General features: G+C 41.5%; 1 long non-coding RNA gene across 1 annotated transcript; it reads right to left on the bottom strand.

The window, feature by feature from the left end:
* Positions 1-3,825: 3,825 nt before the first annotated feature.
* Positions 3,826-6,528, bottom strand: LOC141039315 (uncharacterized). Its single transcript, XR_012200244.1, has 2 exons — positions 6,421-6,528; positions 3,826-4,211 (listed from the first exon to the last, which is right to left on the bottom strand). It is a non-coding gene; the product is annotated as an uncharacterized lncRNA (long non-coding RNA).
* Positions 6,529-7,535: the final 1,007 nt, after the last annotated feature.

Below are 7,535 nucleotides of genomic sequence, written 5' to 3'. Positions count from 1 at the left end.
TTCAGTATGAATATTGGTGTTAAGGTTTGTGATTCCCGAAGCATGCATGTATAGTGATGCGGAGCATCCTTCCATCATCCCCATGGACTCTACACCAACACATCAAGCACCATGTAGACCCATGACAAGAGCTAGAGCACGCGCAATGGAAACCGAGTTGAACTCCTTCCTACTTGACATGCATATGGACACGAGTGGAACTTGGTTGCTACCTCACCCAAATGCACTATGTATCATACGAAGAGGAACATCACCAAGGAGAATGTCACGACCCGGATTTGGTAGAATCCGAGTCTCTGTGCTTACTGTGCTATCCCTGGATCGTAGCTAGCACACACAGCAATAAGAATGAATATCTGTAAAACATACATCATTTTACTACAATGATAGATCCAGAATTAAGTAAATACATACCATTGGCACAGCTCAATGCTGGCACATAATACAGCGAAAAAATATGTAGTCGCTAAGTTAGGGCTCCATCAACGCCACTGGGCTCGTTGAGTGTAGACCATAACCCTATCTTCTCCTAATCTGTCAAGATCTACACATGACAGATGCAGGTGAGTACATGGAATGTACTCGCAACTTGCAAAGAAAGGTATAACAAATTATACATGCAGGGTAAGTATTGGTGGAGATTTTCTTTGCATAAAGCCAATTTTCTCCTATACTAAATTTTTATAAACTTTTTTTGAAATAAAAATAGTTTTTGGTATAAAAGATAGGAGTGAGACTTTGGATATACGCACCAAAGCTAATTCTCTGATTCTGATAAAACATATATATGATTGAAGTGAAACACATTCACTGTGCTCAATCCTCAACCTAACCCTTAAAACATATTTTTAGAAAAGAGAGGGGAGATTCTTCTTTAGTCCAAGTCTTCAGTTGCTCAAAATTGCCCGTAGTCGCGGGCCCTGCTAATCGATTAGGTTTAATCCTCTACAGAGATCGTACACGTTCCCCACATGGCACAATCAACTCTTTGTGTCATGACACCACTTTGGGTGTGTGAACGAAAGGAGATTGCGACGAAGCCTTTCCAAACGGCCCCCTTTACTTAGTTCTAGCATGACCCGCTCCCTTGGCTATTAAGACCCATCTTCGATGACCGTACTTGAATAAAGGGTTTCCCGATAAGGAAAAGATAAGCCAGAGCCATAATAGCATGTGGCTGTACTGAAACTTACATCAAACTGTACTTGGAAAATATCGGTCCCCTGGACGACGATCCCCACAAAAACCTGTGTGCAAGACCACAGTCGGGCGCATCACTGCAAGACTCCGATGGGCGCAATCACTTGTAGACCCTCCCGTCATACCGTTCCGCCAAGGGAGTAGAAGTAAATAGTATATTGTTTTTTTTCAAAAGTTTTCACAAATTGTTGCCCCAAAAGATGGTAAGTTTATTCGTTTAAAACGTGTTTGATTCCCCCTTTCTTTTTAAGCATGGCTAAGCATAGCTACAGGTTCCTAGGGCTTTAACTAGCAATAATTGTTTGCAAAAAAAATTAGTAAAACATGCATATTAATAAAAAGAGTTCATGCATATTATGAAAACATAGGGCAATGAATGATCAATTTGTAACTTGCCTTCGGTTTCGTAGTCACACAGTTCTACCTCCTCGTAAAATTCACCTTAGCACTCGTCGCAATCTAACATAATAAATAACTTAAGTAAGACACCCAACATATCCACATTCACATAACAATGGTTCAAGCAAGCATTCACCACACAATTCAAGTAATCAAGTCAACTACATATGACTCAAGTTTATGCAATTAGATCGGTTCATATGAATGGCGTATAGTTCATGTTAATAAATTAATTAATAATTTTCTAACTCTAAATTTTTATGATGACAACAACTTACCAGAGAGGTTTTCTACGGATCAATCTAATGGTTTTAACAATGAAACAAATTCTAGTTAAATTAGTTTATTAATGGATGACCAAAGAAGGTCAAAACTAGGGTATTGGGCAAAAACAGTGAATAAACCTTGCTGAAAAATTATTCTACGAGTCCTAGAAGATTAGTATGGTTCCAAAGACAAACTTATATATTTAAGAAAAAATCAAATGAAATATGGATTAAAAGATATAGCAAAAATACTTAATTTCCCATTTAAATAAAAGCTGAATTTTAATTTTCCCAAAAGTTAAATTTTATATTTTTATAATAAACTAGATGTTCTCAGCAATCCGGAAATATATTATTTGTTGAATTCGGACGTACGGTTCAGGAGATATGATTTTCGGAAGTTTGGGTATTTTTCTGGAAATGAATTACGGGATTTAACCTAGAGCCGCCATGTGTCGCATTTCTGTTGGCTGATAGCTCTTCATCAAAGAACAAGTATGGGACGCAAGGGCTGGGTGCTCACCGTGGGAAAAATTGCCGGAGTGGTCGCCGGAGACGGTAGGTGCGGCCTCGACGTTTTGGGCGTCTCCGGTGACGAAGAAGTGCACAACGAGGTAGAGAAGGGCTTGCCAAAGACGGTGGGTGCAGTGGCGAGATCGGGCTCGTGCTATGGCATCAAGTAGGAGCGGCTGGAGTCATGCAGGACGCCGGCGAGCTTCAGCTTGCCCTTCCCTTGTGCTCCGGTTCTCCTAGAGACAACTGAGGTCACTATCTGATGCACACTGATGAGAAGCGCCAGAGAAGAAGAGTTTTTTTTTTTGCGGGGGAGAGAAGAAGAGTTTTGCGCGAGGGCTCACCGGAGGCGTCGCTAGCTTCGTCGGAAGCGGTGGCAGAGGGTGAAGTCCGACGAGAGATTCCACGAGACGGGGAGGGAGATAGCTCCTGCAAGGAGGGGCTTCGGACGAGGGATGAGAAGGGCTCGCGGGGTAATTTTTATAGGGCTTGGGGAGGTCAGGTCGTGCAGCATCAAGGACGTTAATGGCAGACGTAAATACGGCAGTTTCCGGTGCTCTAATGGTCATTACGGCGCAGCTAATGGAGGGAAGGCGTCGAGGGAGGCGAGGGGATCCGGTTCAGGAGGCCAGCTGGCGCGGGGAAGCCGGGGAGGGGAGGGGTCGCGGGCGTGCACAGGGGCACGGTACAGCGGCGGCTCGCTGCCTGTTCTGTTCGTGAGTCTTCGCGAGGAAGAAGATGATGGGGTCCAGCGGTTAGAGAGAAAAAAAGGAAAGAAAAGAAATAAAAGGAAATAGAAGGAGAGATGTGCTCACGCTGGAGTTTTTTTTTTTTTTTGTGAGACAATCACGCTGGGGGTGGAGAGCTCCTATACGCCGCATTTTGCGGCGAATAGCTCACGCGATGCACAGGAGGCGTGCGACTGGGCCGGTCCATTCGCTGTCTCGCGCGGAACGTAAAATTCGCAAAATAAAACATCGCGCTACCGTTAGGACTCGAACCTACGACCTGCTAGGTAGACGCGCGACGGGCTAGCCACCACGTGAGGCGAGTTACTCTAAATATTTGGCAGCACCATACTTAAAGAAACTCCAGCAGCGGCGAAAAATAAAACCAGTCCACCAAATTCCAAAAAATTAAAACTTGCGGGAAAGGGATCCTACTCAAGTCCTCCCGCCAGAGAACGAGTAGATAACCACTGTAGTAACTGAGGTTTAGTACGTACAATGGCAACCCGGAGTATATGAACTATAATCCACGGCTCACTAAAACTTGTTTTACAATTTGAAGCATAATTATTTAAAAAGAAACTCTTTTTGAAACGCAAACATTGTTAGGGGACTCAATTTTTTGAAAAGCAAACAGGAAAAAAATTGAATACGTGAATATATAGGACTGTGATATTTGGCACATGTGTGCCATATAAACAAAACTGCCACACCATTACTTTCTTCACTTTAAATATATATTTTTTCGAAAAAGGGATCTCCCCGGCCTCTGCATCAAAGTGATGCATACGGCCATCTTATTAACGAAATAAAAGGTTCCAACAAGGTTTCAAAGTCTCCGACTGAAAAGTAATAAAAAGACAGCTCACACAGAGCTAAAGAGGCTGGACACACAGACTAGCCAAGATAAGACGCCACAACCGGCTGGCTAAAGATAGATAGGTAAACTAATTGCCTATCCTATTACATGACCGCCATCCAAACCGGTTGAAGATATCCCGAGCTACCATCTCCCAGCGGATAGATCCAGTAACCAATGCTCCCTGGCCTCCATCGGAGTGAGTAGCGACCATGAACGGATCACGGCCGTGGCTCGGAAAATAACCTGCAAAAAGTGAATACGTGATGTTCTATTAAAAACTAAATCATTTCTGCAAGTCCAGATAGTCCACAACAAAGCGCAAACTCCAACACGAATATGTCTCGCTAATTCAGGCTCAATCCCAGTGAGCCATGTCCCAAATAACGTAGTGACAGAATTCGGTGGAGTAATATTAAAAGCAATGTGAACCGTCCGTCAAAGTACTCTGGCAAACGGGCAATCAAAAAAGGGATGTTTGATCGTCTCGTCCCGATCACAGAAGCTACACCTCGTATGTCCTGTCCAATTACGCTTAATCAAGTTATCCTTGGTTAAATATATGCATATACTATTTCTTCTTTCACGTGCATTTCTTCTTCTAAGTATATGCATACACTAGAGGACAAAAAAGCTGATGTCATTCTAGATTTTTTTATTCAAAAAATTTAAAATGTTTTGTAGCTTAAACCGTTGGTCCGATGTAAAAACCGTTTTTACATAAAAGATTCGTCGCGCCGAGATCTTCGAAACTATATCCCATGTTGGCATGTTCCGATGACTTCTTTTTAGCCAAAATTTACCACGCCTAGGCTACATAAATTACCATGCCAGTTATATGCAAGTTACCGTGCTCTTTTCACATAAGTTATCGAACGCATAAAAATGGTTCACCGACCCTGCAGTTCATATATTACCATGCTGTATTCATATAAGTTATCGGGCCTGCGGTTCTTATATTACCATGTTGTTTTTAGGTCTGAGGTTCGTATACTACCATGCTCTCTGGTCAATGTTATATCGGTGCGTGTACATGAGTTATCAGCCGCGGTTCGTATATTACCATGATGTTTATAAGTTACCGGGGGGTATGTTTTTAACAATTTTTCTTCTTAATCAAAGTTACCGTGGTGTTTGTACGTAGGTATGTGATGCGTATGTAATCATGCTATTTATACAGAATTTATGGGGGTATGTTTACAACAATTTCCCCATCGAGTCAAATATTACCATCGTATTTGTACGTGATGTGTATGTAACCATGCCATTTACACAAAAATTTACGGTGGTATGTTTAAATAATTTCCCCATCGAGTCAAATATGACAATGATGTTTGTATGTAAGCTATCGGGTATTTGTACGTGATGCGTATTACCACTTTTTACTACTCTTCCACAAATCACCGACCCTGCAGTTCATATATTACCATGTTGTATTCATATAAGTTATCGGGCCTGCGGTTCTTATATTACCATGTTGTATTCATATAAGTTATCGGGCCTACGGTTCTTATATTATCATGTTGTTTTTAGGTCTGAGGTTCGTATACTACCATGCTCTTTGGTCAATGTTATATGTTTTCCCGTTCTCGTCTCTGCTGCATAGCCTCCTCCCACGGCCGCCTATATTTCTACCCAAGTTATCAGATCTATAGTTTGTATATTACCCTCCTATTTACATAAGTTATTGAGTGCATGTTTTTAACAACTCCCCACCCCTTCAAAGTTACCTAGAGTTATCAACTCTGCGGTTCGTATATTGTCATGTTATTTACACTGAAGTTATCAGAGTTGTTTTCAACAAAAAATTTCCTCAAGGTCACAGTTACCATGGTATTTGTACTTAAATTCTCAATTCTTTGGTGCATATATCACCTTGTTATTTAAACAGAAGTTCTTGGGTGCATGTTTTGAACAATTTTTTCTCTGGTCAATTATCATACTTTCCAAGAAAAGTACCGGGTCAAAAAAATACCAGAGAAGAGAAAAATGGAGTAGAGGAAGGGTGGACTGCTAGCGGGCCATTCAACGGTGCAGGCTCGCGAACGTGGTTGGGGTCAACGTGCTCGACGGGAGCAAATCCTCACCGGCAAGCTAAGCGGCTGCCGGAGCTGTGTAGGCAGGGTCGTCGGTGGACATCAGGGAGGCGCCGGAGGCCACAGCCGTCAGGGCAGAGGAGGTACAGCGAAGGAGCTGCATTTCCAGCGGCAGCGAGCAACGGATCGAGCCAGACGGCCGGTGGAGAGGTGCAGGCGGGGGGGGGGGGGGGGGGGGGGGGCGGGGGGCAGACGTCAAGGAGTCGCCGGAGGTCGCGACCGTCGAGGCGGGTGGGATCGAGTGGAGGAGCTCCCGTCGGATGGGATAACAGAGAGAAGAATGAGATGAGACAGAGAGAGGGAGGAAGGAGGATGGAGGGGAAAGAAAGAGCAGGAAGGTGCAGTGCGGTCTGGCTCACCGACGGCGGCTCATCGGAGGGGGGCGCGGCAAGGTGGTGGCGATGCGGCGCGGTTGGAGATCAGGGATGGGGCGCTCGAGTGTTGCGATGCGAGATGCAAAATTGCCGAGAGATGTGGTGCTCGAGCGATGCGAGCTGCGTGATGTTGCTCGCTCGATTTGGATCAAAACGAACGGCATCCAGGTGGTTGACGTTTTTGCAATCTGTCACAGGGTTGCCAAATACATATTTCGATATATGAATTATGAACTACTTTTCATAAATGCAAAACATATTTTGAAAACAATAACAAAATTAAACAATTAAACAATTTTTACAAAAATTGAGCATTTTTCGAATTTGGAAATGGATTTCGAAAACATGATTTTTTAAAAATTGTGAACAAATTTCCAAAACTGCAATATTTTTTGGAATATGTGGACAAATTTCAGAAACAGGAACAATTTTTTGAATTAGTGAAAAAATTAAACATGTGGACAATTTTTTGTATTTGTGAACAAATTTTGAAACATGAACATTTTTTGAATATGTGAACAAATTTTATGAAAACGAACAAATTTTGAATTTCCCAAATATTTTTTGGAAACATGAATTTCTTTGAATTTGTGAACAATTTTGTAAAGCACGAATGATTTTTGAATCTTGAGAACAAATTTGGAAGCGCAGACTATTTTTTGAAGCACTAACATTTTTTGAATCTTGAGAACAAAATTTGAAACGAAGAACAATTTTGAAATATCCTGAACAAATTTGGAAGAGCTATCAATTTTTTAAAGCACAAATGTTTTTTGAATCATGAGAACATATGTTGATACGAAGAATTTTTTTGAAAAATTCCTAAAAAATTTGGAAGCACGAACATTTGTTGAATATGTGAACATAAAATTGAAATCCGGTACATTTTCTGAATTTCAAAAAATTTAAACTTTTTTGTGTAATGAGAACAATTTTTGAATTTTGAGAACATTTTTTCAGAAACTGAACATTTTTTGGACACACGAACAAAATTTAAATTTTCAATTTGTTGAAAAAAGGAGAAGAAAAGAAAAGGAAATAAAAAGGAAAATCCTAAACATTTTGTAAAACTGCGAACATGTTATCTAAAAGAAAAATAA

The sequence above is a fragment of the Aegilops tauschii genome, chromosome 1 (assembly GCF_002575655.3).
Source record: "Aegilops tauschii subsp. strangulata cultivar AL8/78 chromosome 1, Aet v6.0, whole genome shotgun sequence".
Lineage (NCBI taxonomy): Eukaryota > Viridiplantae > Streptophyta > Magnoliopsida > Poales > Poaceae > Aegilops > Aegilops tauschii.
The sequence above is the reverse complement of the archived record's forward strand: the minus strand, read 5'-3'. Positions and strand labels throughout refer to the sequence as shown.